Source organism: Xiphophorus couchianus, chromosome 1 (assembly GCF_001444195.1).
Source record: "Xiphophorus couchianus chromosome 1, X_couchianus-1.0, whole genome shotgun sequence".
In the NCBI taxonomy this organism is placed as follows: domain Eukaryota; kingdom Metazoa; phylum Chordata; class Actinopteri; order Cyprinodontiformes; family Poeciliidae; genus Xiphophorus; species Xiphophorus couchianus.
This window is the reverse complement of record NC_040228.1, coordinates 21,985-47,095: the sequence shown is the minus strand read 5'-3', so window position 1 is coordinate 47,095 and position 25,111 is coordinate 21,985. Positions and strand designations below refer to the sequence as shown.

At 41.8% G+C, this 25,111-nt stretch overlaps 3 long non-coding RNA genes across 3 annotated transcripts; 1 reads left to right on the top strand and 2 right to left on the bottom strand.

Annotated features, from left to right (window-relative positions):
- Nucleotides 1-1,489: 1,489 nt before the first annotated feature.
- LOC114148118 (uncharacterized) lies at nucleotides 1,490-2,682 on the bottom strand. The gene is made up of 3 exons (XR_003596216.1): nucleotides 2,502-2,682; nucleotides 1,914-2,007; nucleotides 1,490-1,828 (listed from the first exon to the last, which is right to left on the bottom strand). It is a non-coding gene; the product is annotated as an uncharacterized LOC114148118 (long non-coding RNA).
- A 139-nt stretch (nucleotides 2,683-2,821) lies between these two features.
- Nucleotides 2,822-3,754, bottom strand: LOC114148120 (uncharacterized). Its single transcript, XR_003596217.1, has 3 exons — nucleotides 3,629-3,754; nucleotides 2,976-3,328; nucleotides 2,822-2,902 (listed from the first exon to the last, which is right to left on the bottom strand). It is a non-coding gene; the product is annotated as an uncharacterized LOC114148120 (long non-coding RNA).
- Nucleotides 3,755-19,314: 15,560 nt separating this feature from the next.
- LOC114148114 (uncharacterized) lies at nucleotides 19,315-19,908 on the top strand. Its single transcript, XR_003596215.1, has 2 exons — nucleotides 19,315-19,444; nucleotides 19,552-19,908. It is a non-coding gene; the product is annotated as an uncharacterized LOC114148114 (long non-coding RNA).
- The last annotated feature ends 5,203 nt before the right edge of the window (nucleotides 19,909-25,111 follow it).

Here is a 25,111-nt window from a genome sequence, read left to right as displayed (position 1 = left end):
TGCTCTCTATGGAGCACTTGTAGAAGGACACCAGCAGCTTCTCCTTGATGTTGTTCCTCCTGAGAACCCTCAGGAAGTACAGTCTTTGCTGGGCCTTTTTTATCAGCTCGAAGGTGTTCATATTCCATGTGAGGCCCTGCTCAATGTGGACCCCCAGGAAACGGAAATCAGCTACCCTCTCCACACATTTTCCCCCAATGGTTAGTGGTGTAATGTCCGTTTTATTCCTCCTGTAATCTATTATGAGTTCTTTTGTCTTTGAGTTGTTGAGGAGCAGATTGTTCTCCCTGCACCACTGCAACAGCCGCTCCACCTCATCCCTGTAGGCGGACTCGTCGCCTCCTGAGATAAGCCCCACCACTGTGGTGTCATCAGCAAACTTGATGATGGTGTTGCTGTGGTGGGCAGAGGTGCAGTCGTATGTGTACAGACAATAGAGCAGGGGGCTCAGCACACAGCCCTGTGGAGAGCCAGTACTAAGGCTGAGGGCAGTGGATGTATGTTTTCCCACCCTAACTCTCTGCTGTCGGTTGGTCAGTAAGCTCAGAATCCACATGCAGGTGGAGTGAGGGAGGCCCAGGTCCCCCAATTTGTCCACCAGTCTGTGAGGGAGGATGGTATTAAAAGTAGAGCTGTAGTCTACAAAGAGCATCCGCACATAGCTCTCCTGCTGCTCCAGATGTGACAGAGCAGCATGGAGGGCCGTGATCACAGTGTCCTCTGTGGCTCTGTTGGCTCTGTAGGCGAACTGGTGGTGGTCAAAGCCAGGAGGGAGAAGTGCTGTGATGTGACCCCGGACCAGTTTTTCAAAACACTTCGTCACCACAGGGGTTAGTGCCACTGGCCGGTAATCGTTGAGGCAAGAGATGTGAGGTTTCTTGGGTATGGGGACTATGGTGGAAGATTTCAGGCAGGATGGGACTGTAGACAGGGCTAGGGACTGGTTGAAGATCCTGGTGAAGACAGCTGATCGGCACAGTCTTTCAGGACACGTCCAGGGACGCCATCAGGTCCAGCAGCCTTCCTTGGGTTGACAGCCCGCAGTGTGCACCTCACCTCGTGCTCCTCTACAACGAGGGGTGTGGTGTTGTGGGTTGCTTGGTGTAGTGTGGCTGCCTCTGTTGGCTTCACCTCAAAGTGGGCAAAGAAGAGGTTCAGCTCCTCTGCCAGCGTGGCGTCACCATCCGCAGCTGCGAGGTTGGTCCTGTAGTTGGTGAGATGCTGGATTCCCTGCCACACCTGCCTGCTGTTGTTGCTGTCAAGGTAGCCCTCTATCCTCCTCCTGTCCCTTACAAAAAAATCCCATGAAAATCACATGTGATCACATGAAAACCACACGTGGTTCATACAAATTTTTACATGTGAATGATGTGAATCACATGTGAAAGCACATGTATACGTGTGATTTTGGAACGTTTCGTGGTAAAATCACGTGATTCACACATTTCCACATGTGATTCACATGTGAGCACATGTGATTTAAAAAAAAATCACAAATGTTTATACATGTGATTCTCATTATTTCGATGCATCTTTCACATGAAGTCTTATTTCATTTTGTTTACAAAACGGTTACAAAAAACTTGCTATGAATAAAGACATGTGAGACAAATATATTTGACCAAAAAAAAAAAATTAGAAATTTATTTATTCCTCTTTAAAGCTATTCACAATCAGAATGTTGCTTATCTAAATGAGCAACATTCTGTGGAAGATCAAAGAATAAAGAAAAGCAAACAATTTCAACACACAAATTGCAGCACCGTGATCAGCCAGCCACAGGATGACTTGACTATTGGTTTACAGTACATCGTTTTGCCCTGGCTGCCTGTATAAAGACAAATTCAAAGATTACTTGAGCAGAAGGTATCAAATAATCTAATTACATTACATTTAACTTAATGTAATGTCACCTCTCAGCGCGTCTCCTGGTGTCCTTCAATTTTTGTGCCATGCAAACTTTGATGTCAGAGACATCAACATCCTTGAACACTTTCTTGATTTGGTCTGTATAAATAAATGCAAAAAAGTATTTATCAGTTGATCAATACGTATTTGTGGATTTCACATGAATTTAATGCTAACGGAAAAATGCACATGTGGTTCACACAAATTTTCACATATGAAGGATTTTTAAAAAAGCACATACAAAATATGCGTGATTTGAGAATGTTGTGTGTTGAAATCCTATGTGATTCCCTTGTGATGACATGTGTATTACATCTTCATCACTAGTAATTCACATATTTTCTACATGTGTGATTCACATCTGTAACCACAAAATCACCCACATACATGTGCTTTTATCATGTAATTTACATGAGATTCACATAATGGTGAAATTTATTGTGTTTCACACCCCAGGAAAACTACATAATTTAAAAATGCAGTCGTAACTTTTTGGCTGAAGACATAACTCAAATGCTTGTGTGAGGCTTTCTAGAATGAGGGATGGAGGGTTGTGGTGGTTAGTAATTAAGTTACTTTTTAGGTATACTCACCAATGACAAGGTTTACTTTATCCTGGTCAAAGCTTCTCTTTCTATTTCCAAGAATTCCTTTCTTTCCAGTCACTGAACATGTTGACATTTCTTCAAGAGTGAAGAGGGAGTCCATCACGTTTCTAGTCATTTTTTTGAAACCACTGTACCGCTGAGTGTAGTCAAGTCCCACAGAGTTTGCTGTATGATTTCTCAAAGACACACTCTGCAAACATAAAAAAATAATTTTATATAAACTCCAAAATATATCATGTCTTTTATCTGAAACTATTCACATGACTTCTAACACCAGCTCATAGACATACTTCTTCTTCTTTAGACTGTAATTGGTTGGAAGAACTGGATGACTGCTACAGCCTTGACTGCTTCCTTGACACTTTTATATATTGTGTCTGACAGTCCTGAATCACAATATAAGACATCAGACATAATAAGTTATTTGGCAACCATTTTGTAAGAGATTTGTGAACTTACCGTCTTGTAGTAGTAAATTTGCCCTTCGAAGTCTCTTTATTTCCTTATCCTTCTTTCCAATTATTTCCTCTAACTTTTTGATGTGATCCTCCAACTCTTTAATCTGAGATTTGTCGTCTGTCTGATGTTGTGAACAAAAACTATTAGTATGACTCAACCATCAAACAAGGGGAAAAATGTATATATATAAAGCTCCTTATTTGTATATGTGTATGCGTGCACTATGTATAATATATATGGCATATACAAAAAAGTATGTATGTGTGTTGCCTGCATCTTACATGATCCGAAGGATCACAGGTTGTCTCTGCGTCGTCGTCTTCTGAATTATTGGAGGCCTGAGGCTGATTAGCCTGATTAGAAAACAGAAAAAACGTAAGGTTTACCTTTAAAAGTAATTAAAAAATATTAATAATAATTTCCACAGAACCAAAATGATTTTCTTAGTGAACTGAGTGAACCAATCCCACAAGTGAACCGTTGACACACACGCAAACACACAAGCACACGACTTAACGCTAGCTTAGCGAGCGTTAAGTCGTCTCTACTAAGAGCTGAGGGAACTGACCAGTCAGTCTGTTAACAATGATCTTCCAACATAAAACTCACACACACACACGTATATATATATATATATATATATATATATATACCTTTGAATTTTGTGGACAGATTTTTTTGTTTTCTATCCAGCGTTTCTCAGCGTCCCGAATGACCTGGAGACTTTCTGTTATATGTATACATAAAAGCAAAAGAACAGTACAAGTATTGAATAAGAATCAAGAAACGTGATATATTTCATTCATTTGTGTTTAGTGAGAAAAAGGACACATTACTAAAAATATGTTCTTACCATTTACTTTGAGAATCTGAGCCGGAAAGGCTTTCCAACCACCCTTCGGTGGTTTCTTCCCAATGACCCCATGATCCACCCAGCCGATCCTCTTCGGGTCAAAAAGCATTTTTTTGTTTTTCACAAATGTGTCACTGCCCACACTGACCTTGTTTTCTTTAACCCACCTAATTAAAACATACATATTTTCTTTTTAGTTCTGCTACCACGAAAACGCTGCAGCCTCGTGTACGATTTGTTTTGTACGTAAATCTCGCGATTTACAATAAGTAATTCGAGACGTCAGTAAAATGAAACATGATTGGATGGGCATTTCAGCTCATCCAATCACAGATTAACTGTATGCAGATAAGTATAAGCTAAATACCATTGGAAGCGGTACTGACCATATTACATTGGTTAACAGCAAAACTCACAAGAAACACATTATCTTTTGTGCCAACTCTGTCATATTTACATTGATTTTTCTTTCTGACATGTTTAATATGCATTGTTCAATTTTTTATAAACAAAAAAAAAATTATTTCAATGTTAAAAAAATAAAAATTGAATTACATTACAGATGGGTGTGAGTGTTTACTTATCAGATTTATTCCATTGTTGACATATAACATTTCAAAAATATAAAATGTGAATATATATGTTGTACATTCATTAAATATATCTTAAATGTATAACTATAATACATTCAAGTACTTAAAAATATTGAGAAATGTGGGTATGACAGGCAATTTAATCATATTGACATGTGAAAAAAATTATGTGATCACAAGATGCAAGGAACATTGAACACATGAACAAAATACTTGACCACATGTGGAAAATATGACCCACATGTGGGAAATGGGAATCACATGTGATTTTTTTTGTGGATTATGTGATCACATGAAAATCACATGTGATCACATGTGATTTTTTTGTGGACTATGTGATCACATGTGATTTTCATGGGATTTTTTTGTAAGGGGTAGTCAGACTTAGCCATTCTGATGCCGCTCTTCAAGTTAGCTCAGGCTGTACTGTAGACGGTCCTGTCCCCAGACCTGAAGGCGGTATTCCTGGTTTTAGCAGTCGCTGGACCTCCTGAGTCTTCCAGGGCTTCTGGTTTGGGAAGACCCGGATGCGTTTATCCACAGCTACAGTGTCAATACAGTTCTTGATATAGCACAGTACACTGTCCGTAAAAACCTCCAGATCCTGATGTTCAAAAACACCCCAGTTTGTCCTGTCGAAACAGTCCTGCAGCTGCTGTGTCGCATCCTGGGGCCAGGATTTGATGGTTTTGGTGATGGTTGGAGCAGTTTTCCTGAGGGGGGCATAAGCAGGAATTAAATGCAATGTGATCCGACTGACCCAGGTGAGGAAGTGGTCTAGCCCTGTAGCCTAGCTTGATGTTGGAGTAGACTTTGTCCAGAGTGTTAGCCTCTCTTGTAGCACACTTTACATGCTGGTGGAATTTGGGGAGCGCTGTCTGCATGGCTGAAGTCCCCAGCTATGATGTGCACAGTATCTGGATAGATGCTCTGCAGATGGCTAATGCTGCCATGCAAAAGTCCAATAGCTGTTTTAGCATTAGCATCCGGTGGTATGTAAACAGCGGTTACCATGACTACGGTGAACTCTCTGGGGAGGTATATTGGTCTGCATCTAACAGTCACATACTCGAGGTCTGGGGAGCAATGGCTGATGACAGTCGCTGTGTTAGTACACCAGGTGTTGTTCACATACACACAGAGCCCTCCTCCTCTGCTCTTACCGGAGTCCTTCGTTCTGTCGTGGCGCTGTACTGTGTAGCCTGCTAGCTCGATGGCAGATTCTGCTACGTCTGGATGCAGCCAGGTCTCCGTGATCAGAAGAATACAGCTGTCCTTCACTGCGCTGTGAGATGCAGCCTGTAGTCTCAGTTCATCCATCTTGTTTGCAAGGGATCTGGCGTTCGAGAGAAACAGGCTGGGGAGCGGTGGTTCGTGTGGTTGCCTCCGTAGCCTAGCTAGCACGCCGGCCCTGCAGCCCCGATTCTGCCTTCTCTCTCTAAGCCGCCGTCGCTTCCTCCCTGCTGCAATTGTAATCCACAGCGCCCCGGGGCTCCTCGCTATGTCCCCCTGTATCAGCTGTAACATCTAGTTCGTAGCGGGCACCGATCGTCAGGAGATCGTCCCGACTGTATATGTATATAACACTGCAACAAATATCCTGTTGAGTGACTGGGAGCTGGCTCTATGCAAATGTAGAGAGGTGAAAAACAAGTTATTAGTAAATAAAAACAATAAGTAAGAAAATAGGCATCCCAACAAAATTGTTCATTTTGTATCTTTAATTTCTCGTTGTAATAGGTTTTTTAGTGTTATTTCAGTTAGTCCGTGCAATTCCACACACAACCACTAGGGGGGCATTGACGCGTTGGTGGCATACAGAAGATTGAGCACACAAGAAGAATAAAACTTCCTGATGAATGTGAAGGAAGCTCAAGGTGTCTGTCTCGTCTTTCTCATACCACAGGTCAGTAGAAATATGGTTTTATGTACCGTATTTTCCGCACTATAAGGCACACCACATTATAAGGCGCACCTTCAATGAATGGCCTGTTTTAAAACTTTTGTCATATATAAGGCGCACCGAATAGACGCTACAGTAGAGGCTGGGGTTACGTTATGCATCCATTACATGGAACTGCGCTAAAGGGAATGTCAACAAAATAGTCAGATAGGTCAGTCAAACGTTATTAATAGATTACAAGCCAGCGTTCTGAAAACTCCATTCACTCCCAAAATGAACAGCTTCCTCCACTTCCACACCATTGATTGGTTCATGTTAAATTCTCTTGCTGCTGCTCTATTCCCGTGTTCTACTGCGTGACTGATTGCCTTGAGTTTAAACTTTGCGTCATAAGCGTGTCTCTTAATAGGAGCCATTTTGGGGTCTTTACACAAAACCCAGCGTGCACCACGCGCTTCTTCTTCTATGGGGGAAAATTAAGTCGGCGGCTGCTTTCCCCGTTTCTTCCTCTATGGGGGAAAATGAAGTCGGTGGCTGCTTTCCCCCGTTTCTTCTTCTACGGGGGAAAATGAAGTCGGCGGCTGCTTTCCCCGTTTTTTCTTGTATGGGGGAAAATGAAGTCGGCGGCTGCTTACCGTAGTTGCGAGACCTGTTGTGGCTCAATATTGGTCCATATATAAGGCACACCGGATTATATGGCGCACTGTCGGCTTTTGAGAAAATTGAAGAAGAAGAAGAATTACTTTATTCATCCCAGCAGGGAAATTATTTCGCAGTTACAGCAAGAAATATTTATACACAGATTAACACACACAAGACGGGAGCTGCGTCTGCAGGCAGCCAGTTGAGCCGGCGCCATTTTTGAAGGAGGACATGCGGCAAAGGTCGTCGGGACCGGGAGTCGAACCCGCAACGTCCGCGGGTCTAAGGCCTCCAAATGTGGGGCATGCTAACCCCCTGCGCCACCACAGCACGCCCCAAGGTTTTTAGGTGCGCCTTATAGTGCGGAAAATACGGTAAATATATTAGTACTCTTGAAGAGTCGAAAAGGTTCTTAAATCGAATCTCAACTAATAAGTTCGTTTTGTGATTGTTACTGTGTACAAAACCGGGACTTATTCTGAAGGCTAATTGGAGCTAATGCTAGCGGACTTCTAAACATGCGTGTGAGCTGGCAGAGATAGCTGAAGGACTGCAGAGTTCATTTGAACTTGTGTTTTGCACTTTTTGAAAGAGTTCTGACTCAAAGGAAAAAATTTTTCTTTATTTTATTTTATTTGATGCTTCTTTATGGGTTTGTTGCAAGAACCAGATAAACCATATATTTAGGACATATGTGAAGCTGAGTACCGAAGCACAACATTAAAGGAGTATTGTGCCTTTTTCAGTTTTATATTAAAAGTAGAGTTTAAGAGATGTAAAATATTATTGTTCTATTGAAACAAAGAAACATTGTTAAAAGCTAAGATGCTTAAATGTTCAAATATATTTTATTTATGCTGATTAAAAATGGTGAAAGATATTAAAATGGTTAAAAGCCATTTTATATATTTCTACTTTGATAGTTAAATACAAAAGGTCAGAAAAGGGGACAAGGTATAGGATTTACAGCACTAACTACAAAGTTAATATGGTTGAGAGAAGTAAAAACTATTTGTGAATTAATTTTGTCAGTTGATGGAATTCATAATGCTAAATGGAGCATGTTAGAAGAATGATTGTTTGGTTTAGAGGTATATTACAGCCATTTCTTATGTAATGAAGCTAATGGTTCTCTACTGAAGTATGTGATACCTGAAGTATGCGATACCTGAACTATGTTGTATATGAAGTGTGTTTATAACACAGAAGAAGAATAAATCTTCTGGTTGAATGTGAAGGAAGCTCAATGTGTTTGTCTCGTCTTTCTCATACCACAGCATCACACTTTGAGGGAAGATCATTCTCTACATTACTCTCAACCATTAAAGGTTGCAGGGTAACACAAGCACATTGCAACTGTTGCAGTTGCATGTTCTGCTATGTTCATCAGTGAGCCACAAGGTGGTGTGTGTTTGCGTGCGTGTGTGTGTGTGTGTGTAGGTGTGTGTGTGTATGTATTGTCAGTTTATAGGTCTCCTTTACTGAACTGGACAGACAAGACACATCACTGTCACCACATGACTGGTCTGTCAGTCAGCCAGTACGGCTATGACAACCGTGAGTAACACGTTTTAGGTTGGAGACTAACACACTGTGACATATGCTCTGTAACACACAGGCTGTCCCCTCAGTTTCTGCACTAATTATAGGTGCAAGAGTCTTTGGTGAAATCTCAACAATTAATAAACGAGTTAAAATAAATAAATAAGCAAGTGTGGAGGAAACGCCTGAATCATTGTCTGTGTCTTGATTTAATCAGAAATGTCCATTACCATGGAAAAAAAATCTTTATTTCCTTTAAATATAGTTTTCTAAATACAAGACCAACAGTTAAAAAAGAAAGAAAAAAAGGGAAAATTCCCTTTTAGGTGTTCATACACTTGATAGTGATAAAGTTTGAGAAATGAGCTCTAAATCTGGAATACATCAATTTAAAGACAGGTTTTTGATTGTGTGTTTGCAGAAGCAAGAACAGAGGGCCAGACAAGACGTCACAAATCAGAATAAATTGTGCTCAAATGAATGCAAGGAAATCCAACAGATATACGAGTATATTTTTCTTGCTGCAAGACCTTTCCTTCTTTAAGGAATCTAAGATCAAGCCTTAATATACTAAAAAGAAAAACTGCTATCTAGTTCTCTTATTTAAAAAATTGAGTCATTTCGAAACTGGATGCATAGTTAAAGCATCTAAAGCATCTAATCTTAAAGCATCTTTCTGAAGGATTTAAGTCCAAGCAAAAGCAAAAAACCAGAAACAAACTGGTGTTGAGCTGCACATGCAGTGCAAAACAGCAAATAATTTTTTAACTCCATTCCTGCAGAATGGTTTAGTGATTATACACTATTCTGTATCTGTAACCAATGTGTTCGCCAGCAATTGTCTCCAAAAAACAATGAGCAGCAACAATGAGCAGGCTCCAGATGGAGCTACATTTCAGGCTATGTAGCACATTTTTAGTTAATGAGTTTTATTTCAGGTGTCGAGTTCAGAAAAAAAACAAACAAAAAAAACATTTCTGGTTAGCATTTTGACAGTGCTGGATTTCCTGCAGCTTGTTGCAAATATAATCTTTAGTATAATTTTCTCTTATTGAAAAAGCTTTGTTACTGAGTTGTAGAAAATGAGAAAAAAAAAAAGTTTCCTTTTTCAAAATACAGAAAAAGTACAATTTCAGGTATCTGATTATTTGCGGATATTCCTTTATTGTTGATTCAATTTTAACTAAGAATAAAATGCAAGAATACAGTTGATGATTTAGGATTTATTACTTAAAGTTGATAAACTGTGAAGGTTTTTGCTCTGTTTGGGTGAACAGAAATTTGGGTCACATCACCCATGACAATCAGGACTCGCATCAGACAAAGGAAACAGTCCCGAACGTGTCCATTTCATTCAGGCAGCCACCTGGCCCTTCTTCCGTCTGACTCAACATCAGGTCAGCTCAGATTAGCTGCTAATGGACCTTACCAAGCTCCGCCCACAACCGACCCACGTGACCGCAAGTCTCACAATCAAAGCCTAGTAGCGTGTTGTTTCTATGTAAACATGACTCGATTAGTGCATCATTTCTACCGGATTTTCATAATATATCAGCTACTACAATGGACAGAGGAACTAACAAGTTCATGTCATCATCTGGGAGGAGGTTACTGCAGGCATGTCCAAAGTCCGGCCCGGGGGCCAATCACGGCCCGCGGTCAGATTTCATACCGCCCGCAGCTTCGGTCTTATACTGTATTATTTATGGCCCGCCTGCACTGTGAAACAGAATAAATAAATCATAAAACTTGAAACTGTAATTCCTCCTTTCACCAAATGGTGGCAGCACCACTTTAATACTATCAGTCTCTGCCTCCGTGCAGCGAATCTCTCTCCACTCATTTCTGCCATGGCCACTGCAAAGAAAACAAGGAAAGTTGACAGTGAGGGCCGCCGCTTTCAAGAGAGATGGGAATTACAATACTTCTTTTCTGAAAATCAAGGAAATTGTGCTTGTCTAATTTGTAATGAGACGGTTGCCTTGTTTAAGGATTTTGACGTAAAGAGACACTACCAGACTAAACATGCTAACACATACAACAAGCTAACAGGGAGTGACTGTGCTGAAAAACTGAAGCAGCTCCAAGCTGCACTGGCATCACAACAGCGATTCTTCACGCGGGCCTGTGAGTCAAAAGAAAATACCACCAAAGCAAGCTACGATGTTAATGTTAATAGCTAAACATGGCAAACCTTTTACTGAAGATACATTTATCAAAACTGTGTTTTGAAAATGGTGGAGAACACTTGCCCTGAGAAGAAGCAAGAATTTGCGAATGTTTGCCTGGCACGTAACAGTGTGGCACTGAGAGTTGAGGACATAAAACTGAGTGTTTTGAACGGTAACGTCTGTCACTATCAGCAGTGAAAAGCCAAAAGAACATTTATGCACTTGGATTTATGGCACTTATTTTTATTAAACTCTTGAGTAAGATTTGGTTATGAACCTGTAGATGTGATACAAACTATTACTTTCTGAAAGATATTGTAAATGATAAGAGCAAAATTCACTTGTTTTAAGATTTAATAATAACAGACAACTTTGCATTACTTATAACTGCTGTTTAAAATGTTCTTGAGGCAAAGATATTTTTAAACTCATGTAAATTTAAGGTATTTCATACAGTTTGTTCAATGTTATCTGACTCTCCAGATATTAAAGAAAAGCAAAATTTGTGTTTTTAGAGTTGTTCTCATCTGCCTGAGTGGCTTATATTTGGTTTTTTTGTCATTTGAAAAATAAAGATAATTGTGACAATATATTCCTTTATTTAATCAGGTAAATCCCGTTGAGATCTAGATCTCATTTTCAAGAGGGACCTGAGCAAAAATTTGCAATACATAGCAACCTGGTTACAAGATAAAATGAACAATGAACAACAATGAAAATTGTTTTATAACAGTGTGTATTTGCATGACACTTTTGTAGTTAAAAAATATCCGAACAAACTATTGGCCCCCGGACATCTTGACTTTATCAAATCTTGGCCCTCTTTGCAAAAAATTTGGACACCCCTGGGTTACTGGTTTCTCAGTCACAAGCTGGTTGCAAACCTGAGGCCAGCAGGTGTCAGTCAGTTATGGTAGATCTGAAATTTGGTTTGATGACCTCAATATGAGAAGCTACAGACTGATAGGAGGAACCAAAGAGCTCTGTAAAGGTAAAGGCAAATCTTCTGAAATTGGGATATAATTAATTTAATTTCACATAATTACCGCGGTAGAAGCCATTTGTTGTGTATGAAATATATTTGTTCTATTTGATGCTTGTTGTGAATGATGTAAACTCACAAACGAACGAGGTAATTAGTCCAACGTTTAGAAACTACAGCGGCTGTAATGCGCCACAGCAAAGGTAAACAAAGGTAAAATAACCCGAACAGGTGATCAACTCAAAACCACTCCTACCTTTTTACTCTCTCTCTTTGTAGTTTAAGCACACCTGTTACCGTGGCAACCGCCTGCGCCCCGCAAGACGAGCAAAGATTACGTTAAAAACATAACATTCAGTCCCTTACGATATCAAGTTTCCAGGCTTGATATTTATTTCTCGATTATTAATCAGCGCTTCCCTGAACACAGCGATGGTTGATTGACTAGCTGTACTTGGTGCTAGAGTGGCTAACACCAGTAACAGTTTAGTCCAAAGCCTTTTCTGCTAAAATAAAATCTTTAGTATATGTCAGATACAGTACACATTGCATATTGATCTGTTTAGCTAACGTAAGACTGTGTAGCAGACAGGCTTCAAGGTGTAGAAGTTGTATCAGTTCTGCCATTATGCTGTACTTAGCTAACGGGAAGTGTGTGTTTGTGAGACCACGTAGAATGGGCATCAACCAATAAAAAGCGGCTCCTCTGGTAAGGTCCATGAGGACGAAAAGAGAGAATTGAAATGTCTTTGCAAGACCTGCAGATGTTGCTTTTCATTTGTTTGAAGGAATTTGTTTTCAGTAGCAGATGGGTAACATAAGTAAACAGTGCCATAATCACCTGCAAAATCCTCCTAGGTTTTAATAATAATAATAATTTTTACCCCAATGATGAATGAAAATCTTGGACTTGGTGTTCCCTCGCCCGGACGCGGGTCACCGGGGCCCCACTCTGGAGCCAGGCTTGGAGGATGGCGAGCACCTGGTGGCCGGGCTTTTACCCATGGGGCCCGGCCGGGCTCAGCCCGAAGAGGAAACATGGGTCCCCACTCCCATGGGCCCACCACCCGTGGGAGGGGCCAAAGGGGTCGGGTGCGTTGTGTGATGGGTGGCGGCCAAGGAAGGGGACCCTGGCGATCCGATCCTCGGTTGCAGAAGCTGGCTCTTGGGACATGGAATGTCACCTCTCTGGTGGGGAAGGAGCCGGAGCTAGTGTGTGAGGTCGAGAGGTTCCGGCTAGAAATAGTCGGTCTCACCTCGACGCATGGCTCTAGTTCTGGAACCAGTCTCCTTGAGAGGGGCTGGACATACTTCCACTCTGGAGTTGCCCAAGGTGAGAGGCGTCGTGCAGGAGTGGGCATACTTGTTGCTCCCCATCTCGGCACCTGTACGTTGGGATTTACCCCGGTGAACGAGAAGGTAGCCTCCCTCCGCCTACGGGTGGGGGGACGGGTCCTGACTGTCGTTTGTGCTTACGGGCCGAACGACAGTTCAGATTACCCACCCTTTTTGGAGTCCTTAGAGGGGGTACTGGAGAGTGCTGCTCCTGGGGACTCCCTTGTTCTGCTGGGCGACTTCAACGCTCACGTGGGCAATGACAGTGAGACCTGGAGGGGCGTGGTTGGGAGGAACGGCCAGCCCGATCTGAACTCGAGCGGTGTCCTGTTGTTGGACTTCTGTGCTTGTCATGGATTGTCCATAACAAACACCATGTTCAAGCATAAGGGTGTCCACATGTGCACTTGGCACCAGGACACCCTAGGCCGCAGTTCGATGATCGACTTTGTCATCGTTTCATCGGATCTGCAGCCGTATGTCTTGGACACTCGGGTGAAGAGAGGTGCGGAGCTGTCCACTGACCACTACCTGGTGGTGAGTTGGCTCCGGTGGTGGGGGAGGAAGCCGGTCAGACCTGGCAGGCCCAAACGAGTTGTGAGGGTCTGCTGGGAAAGTCTGGCAGAATCCCCTGTGAGACGGAGCTTTAACTCCCATCTCTGGCAAAGCTTCGAACACGTCCCGGGGGAGGTGGGGGACATGGAGTCTGAGTGGACCATGTTCTGTGCCTCCATTATCGAGGCGGCCAATCGGAGCTGTGGCCGCAAGGTTGCCGGTGCCTGTCGCGGCGGCAACCCCCGAAACCGTTGGTGGACACCTTCGGTGAGGGATGCCGTCAGGCTGAAGAAGGAGTCCTATCAGGCCTTTTTGGCCTGTGGGACTCCAGAAGCAGCTGATGGGTACCGGCGGGCGAAGCGGCATGCGGCTCGGGTGGTTGCTGAGGCAAAAACTCGGGCGTGGGAGGAGTTTGGAGAGGCCATGGAGAAAGACTTCCGTACGACATCAAGGCGATTCTGGTCCACCATCCGGCGTCTCAGAGGGGGGAAGCAGTGCAACACCAACACTGTTTATAGTGGGGATGGTGTGCTGCTGACCTCTACTCGGAACGTTGTGGGCCGGTGGGCAGAGTACTTCGAAGACCTCCTCAATCCCACCAACATGCCTGGTGGGAAGCTGAGCCTGGGGACTCTGGGTTGGGCTCTCCAATCTCTGGGGACGAGGTCGCCGAGGTGGTTAAAAAGCTCCTCGGTGGCAAGGCTCCGGGGGTGGATGAGATCCGCCCAGAGTTCCTTAAGGCTCTGGATGTTGTAGGGTTGTGTTGGCTGACGCGACTCTGCAATATCGCATGGACATCGGGGGCAGTTCCCCTGGATTGGCAGACTGGGGTGGTGGTCCCCCTGTTCAAAAAGGGGGGCCGGAGGGTGTGCTACAATTATAGAGGGGTCACACTCTTAAGCCTCCCTGGCAAGGTCTATTCAGGGGTCCTGGAGAGGAGGGTCCGTCGGATAGTCGAACCTCGGATTCAGGAAGAGCAGTGTGGTTTTCGTCCTGGTCGTGGAACACTGGACCAGCTCTACACCCTCGGCAGGGTCCTGGAGGGTGCATGGGAGTTCGCCCAACCAGTCTACATGTGTTTTGTGGACTTGGAGAAGGCGTTCGACCGTGTCCCTCGGGGAGCCCTGTGGAGGGTTCTCCGGGAGTATAGGGTACCGGGCCCTTTGATACGGGCTGTCAGGTCCCTGTATGACCGGTGTCAGAGTCTGGTCCGCACTGCCGGCAGTAAGTCGGGCTCATTTCCGGTGAGAGTTGGACTCCACCAGGGCTGCCCTTTGTCACCGATTCTGTTCATCACTTTCATGGACAGAATTTCTAGGCGCAGCCAAGGTGTTGAGGGGATCCGATTTGGTGGCCTTAGGATCTCATCTCTGCTTTTTGCAGACGATGTGGTCCTTTTGGCTTCATCGGGTCGTGATCTGCAGCTCTCGCTGGAGCGGTTCGCAGCCAAGTGTGAAGCGGCCGGGATGAGGATCAGTGCCTCCAAATCCGAGGCCATGGTCTTGAGCAGGAAAAGAAAAGGGTAGAGTGCCTTCTCTGGGTCAGGGGGTGTGTCCTGCCCCAAGTGGAGGAGTTCAAGTATCTCGGGATCTTGTTCACGAGTGGGGGAAGAATGGAGCGGGAGGTCGACAGGCGGATTGGCGCAGTGTCTGCCGTCAAGCGGGCGCTGTACCGGTCCGTCGTGGTGAAGAGAGAGCTGAGCCAAAAAGCAAAGCTCTCGATTTACCGGTCGATCTACGTTCCGACCCTCATCTATGGTCATGAGCTTTGGGTCATGACCGAAAGAACGCAGGATACAATCGCGGATACAAGCGGCTGAAATGGGTTTTCTCCGTAGGTGGCTGGGCTCTCCCTTAGAGATAGGGTGAGAAGCTCAGTCATCCAGGAGGGACTCAGAGTAGAGCCGCTGCTCCTTCACATCGAGAGGAGCCAGTTGAGGTGGCTCGGGCATCTGGTCAGGATGCCTCCTAAACGCCTCCCTGGTGAGGTGTTCCGGGCACGTCCCACCGGGAGGAGGCCCCGGGGAAGACCCAGGACACGCTGGAGGGACTATGTCTCTCGGCTGGCCTGGGAATGCCTCAAGATTCCCCCGGAAGAGCTGGAAGAAGTGGCCGGGGAGAGGGAAGTCTGGGCCTCCCTTCTGAAGCTGCTACCCCCGCAACCCGACCCTGGATAAGCAGAAGAGGATGGATGGATAGAATAATTTTTACTTTATTCATCCCAGCAGGGAAATTATTTCGCAGTTACAGCACACGACACATGCCTGTCTGCAGGCAGCCAGCTGAGCCGGCGCCATTTTTTTGAAGGAGGACATGTAGCAGAGGTTGTCGGGACCGGGAGTCGAACCCGCGACGTCCACGGGTCTAAGGCCTCCAAACGTGGGGCATGCTAACCCGCTGCGCCACCACAGCACGCCCCGCAGAATGATCGTAATTCCTGATGAATTGAAGGCAGGTGGTATGTTTTATCTAACCCACACACTACTGGTGGTCATTAATCAATGGTTCTAAACAGTCATTTTCTTCTGACTGATTTAAAGTTTAAGTTTATTTTAAAAATGGAATAATATGTTGTTGGGTAAATTGTATTATTAGTAATTATCAAATATTTGTTGTATCATGTAGCCTTGTAGTTACATTTAGATAATGTTTCTGTGTGTTTAAATAACTTTGATTTCTTCCTGAGACTTCCCTGGGAAATAGAGGTGACAGCTACTCTCAGCAGCTGTTGCCCTGCAGGACTTCCTACAAGACAGAGGTGTTAGTTGCTCCCAGCAGAGTTTTACAGTCCTGCAATAAACTCTGCTCTGTGCTACAAAGCCGTTGCTTTGAAGCTATACAACGTGTCCTATTCGACGCCGTGCCTGGAGCAAGAAGGATTTAGATTGTAGATAACATGTGTTTAGTTTAGTGATTGTCTTTTAGCACTGCAACTAAAATGCTTTGACCCCACCCCATAGAGTTGTAGTGCTCAGTGTGAGAGGGTTCCTAAGAGCAATAAAAGAGAGGAACAGACAGATGTGTTTCAGAGCAGGTTGGAGATTTGTAACTGAAAGCACATCTCTGTCTGCTCTCCTCGCGAGAAACAAAGAATCTAACTCTCTTGTCTTTCCTGTGTTTGTTTAATAGGTATTTAGACCTGACATTATTTGGTCCTTCGCAGCCGGATGCCAATATACCGGAAGGATTCCAGCGGGCATGGTGGACCCCAGTAAAGACCGTGCGCACGGCAAGTTTCCTAGTGGAAGCTTATCAGATCCTGTTCAAGGGCTGGCGCTCGGCCTGCCTGCTGGGATCTGACGGTTGACGGCTCTGAGGGGCAGACAGAGGGTGAGTGGATTCTTGTTTAAAAGTGTGGCGAATGACTGAGGGTCATTGCGCGAATAAGAAAACCCTGTAAATTCTAGACTCTAACAGGTAAAAATAGGACACAAAATCCGTGAAGGACGTCCGAAGTCCTTGCGCAAAAATTTTGTGGAAAAAAAGGCGCACGGAGCCTAGTATAAACCTGCAGTAAAATTTAATAAATTGGAAGATAAAAATAAACATAATAAGATTCAGGCAAGCACTAAAATTGTAATTGGAACGGATGGCGGAGTCCGACGAGGCAGGCGTTTAAATTCCGTGTGAGTGTGATTGGAGATAAATACCACTTGGTGTTTTATCTCATATAAAAGAGTAGGGTTGTAACCAGCAAACCTGTCTTGGATGCAGAGGTAAGAACCCCCCACTCGAAAGAGTTGAAGCGGGGGTTACCACTACAGGTGTTTTTAATTGCTGGCCTACTGAAAAGATCTCCAGTTTATAGGTTTCCCTAGGAGTCGAAAAAAAACTGGGCCAAATTTTATTAAAAAAATAAATAAAAAAAAAAAAATGGGGAAAAGTATAAGCAAGAATAAGCCAACAGACAGTTTAAAAACAAATGACTGGAAATACGTTGAAAATCTGGATCCGCATCAAATAAAACATTTAGGCAAATGGATAACAAACTATACCTTTGACGGCCATCTAAACTCACAAAAAGTAACAGTACTGCAGGATAACAAAAAAAAACAAAAAAACAAAGAAATCAAAGAATTTGATGTTTTATAGAAGGGAGGATGATGAGACAAGTTTCAGTAGTGTGAGAAGGCAGGCAGTCGAGCAGCAGGAGGGGGAGGGGAAGTAGCTGAAGTTACCAAATACCAACATAACAAAACAGAAGGGGAGAAACAAATAGTACAAAATGCAAAACTATACCCCGACTTGCCCTCACCCCCACACTATGAGGAGAAAGGTAGTGAGGGGCCTATCACTAGATCACAAAAAAGCTAACTTTAAGTGGTCTAAGAACTGGGGAGAAACTTTGGTGCAGGGAGCTACAGCTCCCACTGGGCTTTTTCTCCCTCCCCCATGTTGCCCTTTAGAAGAGCCAAATAGTCAGCCACACACGACTGATCTTTATCTTATGATACAAATAGCACATCCTAATGCAGGGGAAGATGGAGCAGCGCCCACGATTCTGGTATATAGAACGTGGACCCTGGAGGATATAAAAAAGGCGCTAGGAGGGATCGCACCTCTTAAAGAGGATGTGAACCGCTTTGTTGAAGAAATGAATAACATACGTGAATCTTATCATTTAAACGGAAATGAGGTTCAACAAGCCTGGATGACTGCTCTAGGCAGTGACTGGCATCATGTTCGAGGAGACTGGACCCCATTATTAGCAGGGAACCCTCCTCGAGTTCTTGCACACAATAGTAATGAATTAACAAACAGAGTTAATGCTTTAGCAGCAAGGACAGTTCAAAGATATCAACGTAGAGCAAACTACACTGAGATAAGCAGAGTCAAACAGAAGGAGGAAGAATCGTTAGACGAATACAGCCTGAGAATGACAATAGTATTTAGAACACACAGTGGGTTGGTGGAAAATGATGATGAAAATGGTCCATATAAACAGCAGCTAAAGAATGCATTACACGCAGGGTCTAAAGATGTGATTAGAGCATGGGTAGCTAAACATTACATAGGATTGAGAACTGGGATTTTAGATGAATACATTAACCACGCTATACACATAGAAAAGGTCTCAAAAGAAAAGAAAAAGGTTTCAGGAGCTTTTTTCCAAGATGAGGAGCAAATATTATATCAAGAAAGTTTAGAGAGTGAAGAGGTCCAATTAAATCTACAGGATTTATTATCTATGGACAGTGTAAGACCGGAAATAACACTTTTCATGCAGAGATGGCCTTATGTAGCTAGGATTAGCTTTGATTTCAACCACTGATGGGCACATAGCGGTTAAAAGGCAGTCAGAAATAAAAAAGGGAGATTTCTTTGTTGTTAAAGGAAATGGAACTCCACACTATTGTTATACATTAGATGTGCCCGACAGACCCCCACATAACTTTACTCAGGCACTCCTGACTGAGGGAAGTAAAGCCATCTCTGCCCCCCCCCCCAGGATCAAATGCTTCCAGACAACTTACACATAATTCTTTTGTTCAAAAATGCGGCTGGGCCTGATAAGAATTATGAAGACAGGCTCAACAAGGTCACTCCAGCTGAAATCGCAGTGACCTATCTGTATACAGATACAAAACACACAGCCGTTGCAGCTGTCGCTCTTCCTGATGATTTAAAATTTTTGGACAGAACGTGGACCTCCCCGCATGTATCTCTGTTTAAATAATAAAAAAAAAAAAACACCTTGTATAAGTGGGCTGCAATATTGAGCCATGGCATTTTCGCATGTCTCAACGGGGGGATGGTAGGACAGATACATTAACATTACTCTATTTATGGATTTATTTCTTTTTTAAGAACTTTTAATGCATTACAAAAGGTCATTTCATTTCAAAAGTGCCTACAGAAAGAAGAGAGGGCTGCAAATGAAATAAGGAAATAAAGTGAATAAATAAATAGCTAAATACATGACTGATTAGGTAGAGAAATAAATAAAATAAAAACTGTGTATAGAATTATGCACTAAAATAGTAGATAAAAATGTTGATAGAATAAAATACAATTAGCTACAATGGGACTTTTAAAATGGGTAGAGGATACAGACAAAACAAAAAAAATCTTTAGAGAAACAGGCTCTAACTGTAAGAGGCATTGCTCAGATAACAACAAACTGCAGTATGCAACTGATTCCAGATAGTTTCACAATCAGTCTTTTTAAACTGACCAAAACTTTAGGATAGATAAAATATTATTAAATCTACAGGAATTATGGATGATTAAGACAAAATAAAATAGAAGTAACTCACTTGTTGACTAGAAATTGATTGAATATAGAAAAAGTTTGCTACACTGTACAAATTTGTTGTTGAAGGATAATATTAAGTTAGAAATAACATATGGGTTAATGAAAGAGGATCTGGTGGAACTTTTGTGGAGAATAATGTAGATCAGGGGACTTGCAGCCCCCCCCCCCCCCCCTTGCAGCAACTCCGTAGGAGGGCCACAGAGTTGGGCTGTAACTGCCACCCCACTAGATTCAACTGATTAACATGTGAAGCCTCTTTGCAAACCACTATTTTTTAAGTGCGAAGTAACCCCCACTTGTAGTAACTCAGCAAGACAGAACGGGAAGGTGTGATGTAAATCACTTTCTCTCCCATCATCTAAAAGTACCTTTTGACAAAACTTCAGACTATAAGTTACAATTTTAGTAGAGGAATGACAAAAGGTACCCCAAAAAGGTTTTTAAGTTCAAATTTTAAAATTAGAAGAAACTAAAACATATCTGATGATTCGAGTGCCAAAGCCTAATAAAGCAGTAGAAGAATTAAGAGTTCCTCCTAAAATCCTTATTAATTCTCTTTCCTGCCATAAAGTCAGTCCCTCTGAGAAGTGAGGGAGGGGTTTATGGTAGGCTTAAGGGTTTGTTTTGTGATCTGACAATAGAGGTTGCTCAGATTAGTGTAGATAGTTTAAGCATGCAAATACATAGTGAGCAAGGAATAATGTGGAAAATGTTAAATGTAAGTTTTTTGCATCCAAACACTGAGTCTGTGACAGCTGTCCTGACTGTCACACACAGATACTCTTGGTAATGATTTACTGTTTTCCTTTAATATTACTTTATATATTGAGTAGTGAGTAGTTTAGATTTTTATTTTTGAATTTGTTTTCGTTGGTCTGACTCTTTGGTTGGCTATTTGTTGTGCACTCATTTAGTTAACTTTAAGTGTCCGTTCTTTATATTTTGTTAAATATAACGAATTCATTTCTTTCTTTTGAGTTACCAGTTTCCTCTGGACCCGTTCACCAGGGGAGGGGGAAATTTGGTTTTTAGTTTAATTTCTTTCATTTGTAGATTTAGTAATATTCTGACCAGTATTTGTTAGGTTTTTGTGTGTTTAATTACCGCTAGTGTGTGTTAATGGTCTGATCAGCCACTATTTAAGTTCCCCTCATGTCTTGTTTGTTAGGTCAGTTTGTGCTTGAGTTTGTTCTGTTACCAACTGAATTGTACTTTGTTATGTTGATTTCAGTTTGGGCCCAATTTATCATTTTTGGATTTTCTTTGTAGACTATATTTTGAATTTTCTTCAACGTCTCTCTGGCTGGTTAATGCAAAACCTTCACAGAGTCTTAATTGGTAAACACGCTTTGTCAAACACTAGTGAAAATTTTTGAGGAGTTTGTAAAATGAATTATCTGACAATCATAAGAGTAAAATGAGATAAGGAGCTTTAAAACTGTAACATGAAGTGTTTTGGGAAAATAGTAATCTTGAAGATTTAAAGCATGCTAAAAATAAATTGTTTTGTTTGTTTTGAAAAGTTTACCTTTTGGGAAAAAGGCAGCATTGACTTTGGTAGAATTTCTCAGGGAACATCATAAACCTGTTTCATCAACATCGTTATTTAAAGTAGTAGAAATTGTGATGCATTAGCAGGTAATGCATCATAAGGGGGGAGAATATGTTATAGGTATATCTTTTATATTACTTAAATAAAATTTTTTTATTTGAAGAACATGTTTGATCTGTGTTACACATAAAAAGTGAAAGGAAAGATATGGTCTGGTGAAATATGTTTCTTTTGAATGGATTTGAGCCGTTCTCCATTGAAAGATGTTCTGACAATGGGCTAAAGTATTTTGAAACGATAGATAACAAATTTATAGCGATTAATGAAGCATATTTTGGTAAATTAACTTGGGAAAACAATTATAGAAATTAAAAATATTATTGTGTTAGCCATTTTCAGAGCATTAATTTAATGGAGCAAGAATGTTTTAAGAAATGTTTTGAAGAATCTGTTATTGATTAAAGTTATCACTAATCAGTAAAAGTACTCAGGTGGGATTATAATGATTTTTCTAAACTTGATTTTTGTTTTGATTTACATCCATTTAAAACGATTTTGAATAAAATTTTAAATTCAACGACAAGTAAAAGACCTAGGTAAAATTGGTATATTTTGAAAATGTCTAGATTTGTTAAGTTGACATTATAATTTCTCCGGGTTTAACTCTTTTGAATTTTGTTTAAGGAAAGCATGTTGAATGTTTTAGACAAATAACCAGTAAGATCCAGTTTGTACTATAAAAGTAATTTAAACTGGACTCTCTAATTCACATTGATATTCATTGTTTTGATGATAAATGTAAACTGTACAACTGCAGCAAATTTTAAGCTTTTGTTTATTGTTTTGTTTTGTTTGTTTAGTTCTATTTTACAAGATTGGTTTAAGAGGAAGATCTGCATATGTTTTACATTTTGGCAAAACATTAATTTGGAAACATGTCTTTTGAAGCAGGTGATTACAGGGTTTTGGTATTTTCCATCAGTTGGAGTTGTGATATATATATATATATATATAATTGAAGCATAGATTGAATAGATCACATCCACCATTTAATGAGCAGAACTGGACAAAGTAGGAGATAAGACTTCACGTGATGAGTTGCTCATGGCTAACTGCATACAGACTGGCTTGGAGTTCTGAGCTCCAAGCCTGACTCTGAACTCTGCAACACAAGCTGTTGTCTCTGAGGCAGAGTGCCACTGCTTGGAGAAGCAGTTGCACACTTGTTTTGACGATAGCAGCCACAGAGCCACGAGCGTTGGAGAATTCACTCGGACACAGTGAATTGAAGATATTTGTGATAACTACACAAATGAATTGATGCCTTTGGAGAATCTGATCTCTGTTTTGTCATTACAGTTTTGCAGCTGTTTTCCTGGTGCCCTGCGGATGTGGTCTCATTCAAGGTCTGCTTTTTTGATAAAAAGGATTAAAGTAATTCGCTTGATGGAAAATGACAAAGCAAATTTACTTTCTTTAAGTTAAGCCATTGTTTGATTATACTGACACTGATGATGACGATGACACTAGAGAATGTTTTGCTTATGTTTATGATGCTAATGAAACTCCTGTCGATGATGCAATGTCTGTTTTAACAACTAATGATAGGTGATGGCACAGATGTATCCTTTATTAGAGAAAAAACCTAATGTTGACAAAGAATACTCTGATGAGGATTCTTCTGACAGGTATCCAGATCCTGGCTTTTGGACTGGGTGTGACCCCTGAGTGTAAACATGTTTGCTTTCCAAAACATGATCTCCCAGCTGAAAATCATTTGAAGTGACTGTTTTTGGTGGGATATGAGCAGTGCAACAAATATATGTTAAACAGGAGGGAAATGTTGGGTAAATTTTATTATTAGTAATTATCAAATATTTGTTGTATCATGTAGCCTTGTAGTTACATTTAGATAATGTTTCTGTGTGTTTAAATAACTTTGATTTCTTCCTGAGACTTCCCTGGGAAATAGGGGTGACAGCTACTCTCAGCAGCTGTTGCCCTGCAGGACTTCCTACAAGACAGAGGTGTTAGTTGCTCCCAGCAGAGTTTTACAGTCCTGCAATAAACTCTGCTCTGTGCTACAAAGCCGTTGCTTTGAAGCTATACAACGTGTCCTATTCGATGCCGTGCCTGGAGCAAGAAGGATTTAGATTGTAGATAACATGTGTTTAGTTTAGTGATTGTCTTTTAGCACTGCAACTAAAATGCTTTGACCCCACCCCATAGAGTTGTAGTGCTCAGTGTGAGAGGGTTCCTAAGAGCAATAAAAGAGAGGAACAGACAGATGTGTTTCAGAGCAGGTTGGAGATTTGTAACTGAAAGCACATCTCTGTCTGCTCTCCTCGCGAGAAACAAAGAATCTAACTCTCTTGTCTTTCCTGTGTTTGTTTAATAGGTATTTAGACCTGACATATGTTCTTTTCACAGGAACAGGGGTTGAGAGTGAAAGGATTCAAGGATTTTTTTTTACACACCTTGCTAGCTCATGGTACAAAATTTGGACTCAGGTCCCTGATCAAGAAATCCACCATACAAAAAATAAACAATAAATTAATTTCACAAAATTACACAAACACCTGTGGAAGGCATCGATGTGCTGCCAATGAGGCAAAAAATCTAGATTCCCCATTTAGAACTGTTCAGAAAACGTTGTCCTTCCATCCCTCCGTCACAGTGTAACAGTTGTGAAAAGAATCACACAGGAATCAGGATCTGCATTGGTTTATTCCAGCAGCTCAGTTAGGCAGCTTCTACAAGACAGTGTGGGACACACTCAACCACCGTGTATGGTACACACAATCACACTCACAGTCCTGTGGCCCAACAAACACATTTTGGAGGGAAAACTTTAGACAAACTTCATAAGCGTAACAATTTAATTTTAACCAACCCCAACGTTTTTTAAAACACTTACACAGATAACATTATATTTTTATGCAGCACAAAAACTATGAGAACTATTTTTAATGATCTAAACATTATTAAGAGTGAGAGGTAGCATTAGTAACCATCTTACCAGCAGCTCAGTTAGGCAGCTCCCACCTGGCTACGTCACAGAACCTTACTTTTTTCAACACTAATATTGTTCTGGGTCCTCCCAGAACAATATTTACAGTAGGAACCAAAAATAAAAGCAGTATAAAACAGAAATAGCCTGCCGCAGTGCAAAAGTGATAACTGACAGGTCAATTGTTTTGAGAAGGTTCATAATAAAAATAAATAAAATTAACTCTGCTACAACAGCAGTCATGGCATCAACAGGCTATGCCGGTTTAGTCACACCCAGTAAAAGTGTGTTTACACTGTAGTGTCTGGAAGAAAACAAACTCCAGTTCACTTCTTCAGCCAGGGAGCAATAATCCTTTGTCCGGTCAGCAGGGAGCTGGCCAACGAACAAGTGGAGGAAGCTGGCGCAGAAACAGGTTCATAAAAAGGAAGGAAACATCTCTCAAGCCAAGTAATGCCAGCATGTTCTCCATCAGCTCGTCGGGCTTGCAATTTCTGGCAAGAAACTGGGTCTGAAACCACAGCTGGCAGAGAAGCGGAGGCAGCATCTGGTGAGTTCTCGTTCAAAAACATGTTCAGACGTTCGCAGATGTTTGGGTCGGTCACCAATATGGAAGTCAGCAGAAGAAGAAAAAGTCATTTGAGTCTTGCTTTATTCTCAATGTCTTCCAACCAAAAATAGAATGGAAGACAAACTTTGGTGTCTTCTTCATCTTTCACAATAAGAGCATACATTCTGGTGTG